Below are 2,648 nucleotides of genomic sequence, written 5' to 3'. Positions count from 1 at the left end.
TATATTGTTGTACAGAAGATATTTTAAAGTGATTCATTAGGTGGAAAACGAATAGATAGATATATAAACTGATATGTGGCGCCATCTAGTGATAACTCGGTAACCCTGGCCCGATTTTAACGGGACTTGTTTTTTTTTCTGTTTCTATTCTCATTTCATTACAAATATGGCGGTATTGTGCGCCGTTTTTGCTGTACTTAATTACAGACAAGCCCACAAACAAACAATCTCAGAGTTTTAGTCGTATATAGATAGATTACAAGCTGACTCAAATGGCTTATTTCTCTATCAAAAACGTAAATATAGAATTTGTTTTTCTTAACACTGTTTAAAACATAGTACTTTAAACTAGAGGAGATACAATTAATTTTTGTTATTTCTGTAACTCAAAGTCTCATTTGCTTCTAACATTATAATATTTTATTCCAAATACATAGTAGTAAACATTAGGTTGTCTTATTCTGTACTAATTTATTAGTTTAAAAGTTGTGAGAATAATTTATGACATAAAAATTAATCTCGGCTCCTTGTTGTTTTTTCATTATCGACGTAGTTTTCTGGGATTTATTTCAGCAAAATAACAATTTCGATTACTAAACTATTTTTTGTTTTTTAATATTTTTATTAATCTTATTATACTGTAAATATTTTGAGAACTAATATTGGAGTGAAATATTACTAAAAGATACCTTGGTAATCCAAGAAGTTCAATCAGATACCTTTCTATGTTTGTTGAATTTTGTGCATAGCTACTCAAGGGATATCCGTGCTAGACGTCCATGATTTTGACGTGGTAGACTAGAGAGGTGGAACACTGGTGTTCAGTCCGAGATGGATAGGTGCTTCGTGAGAAAATCATGATTTGAAATTTTAATAAAATATTTAACTCTTTTAGTACGATGATAACTTATTATGAAATGTTTTCCTGTGTATTAGAATTAGATAATGTCGATTTCGCATTGAAGAAGAATTATAGAAGATGCCATATCTATCCTAAATAATATCTTAATGGAGAAGTTTGTACCTAAAATATATTATAAGCAGAAGAACATAAAAAATTATTAATATATAATTTGATTAAATAAATAAATGAATAATATACAAATCTAAAGGGCGCTGCGCGTGCAACATACCCTCTACACCAATAGTTCATATGTTCCGTAAGCTGAAAAGTGTTCCGTGGCCAAAAAAGTTTGGGAAATTTTGAACTACTCTTGGACTAATCTTTACCAACGAATAGTAACCGTCACATGAAACGCCCCCCCCCCTCCGGGCTAAAAGGGGATATTTAGTTACAGGATTCAAGCCTGCGATCCACAGGCCTCAATTGTTGTTGTAACACATGGCTTACACAATTAGCTTTCCGGCCACAACAGTGTTTGTTGGGTCCTAACAGGCCTGATGCGCTCTGTGTTGAGTGAAATGCGTCGTCAGCAGTTGACATGTGGTTGAAATACATTGGTCGCTATGTATTTTTTATTTTAATTTAGTTGCTTGTTTGCTGTAGAGCGCATGGCGCAATATCTAGGAAGCTCATAAAAGTTTAGGTATTCGTATTGTTGGGTCAGCGAGGTCACGTGACTAGTGTCGCGCCACCTCTCGAACATTCGGGAATAGTCGGGAGATTACTAGATATAGGGTTGTCTGGCATATATATAAGAGGGTGACAACGTGACGGAATAATGTGTGTAGGTAGTGAGTAATTGAAATGCAGTCAGGAAGTATTGTTGGAGTTAACGTTCGTTGTTAAAACGCTTGTAAAAGAGCGACTGTTAAAAATAAGTGTATCGTAAAGTTATATTCATAAAGAATAAACCAGTTTTATTAAGTAAGGACTTGTGTCGTTAAAGTTTCGTCGGAACGAAGTTACGGAAAATTAATTAACAAACGGAGACGTAACAAATTGGTGTCAGAGAGTGGGACAGAAAAAAAATGGAAACGAGAAGCGGCAACTCAAACTACAGCTTAGCAGATTTGATAACAGCAATACAAGAACAGCAAAAGAAACAAGAAGAACGAGAAGAGAAATTACAACAGTTGTTAGAGGAAAAAGAAAAGAAACGAGAAGAGAAATTACAACAGTTGTTGGAGGAAAAAGAAAAGAAACAAGAAGAACGAGAGAATAAACAAGAAAAGAAACAAGAAGAACGAGAAAAGAAACAAGAAGAGAGACAACAGCAGTTGCAAGAAAACCTGCAACAGTGGCAGCTCGAATAACAAAATAAACAAGAAGAGAGATTACAGCAGCTGTCTGAGGAAAAGAAAAGAAACAAGAAGAACGAGAAGAGAAATTACAGCAGTGGTTGGAGGAAAAAGAAAAGAAACAAGAAGAGAAATTACAGCAGTGGTTGGAGGAAAAAGAAAATAAACAAGAAGAGAGATTACAGCGGTTGTTGGAGGAAAAAGAAAAGAAACAAGAAGAGTAATTACAGCAATGGTTGGAGGAAAAAGAAAAAAACAAGAAGAACGAGAAAATAAACAGGAAGAAAGATTACAGCAGTTGTTGGAGGAAAAAGAAAAGAAACAAGAAGAGTAATTACAGCAATGGTTGGAGGAAAAAGAAAATAAACAAGAAGAGAGATTACAGCAGTTGTTGGAGGAAAAAGAAAAGAAACAAGAAGTGGTTGGAGGAAAAAGAAAAGAAACAA

This window comes from Limulus polyphemus, unplaced genomic scaffold, assembly GCF_000517525.1.
Source record: "Limulus polyphemus unplaced genomic scaffold, Limulus_polyphemus-2.1.2 Scaffold1527, whole genome shotgun sequence".
NCBI lineage: Eukaryota > Metazoa > Arthropoda > Merostomata > Xiphosura > Limulidae > Limulus > Limulus polyphemus.
The sequence above is the reverse complement of the archived record's forward strand: the minus strand, read 5'-3'. Positions refer to the sequence as shown.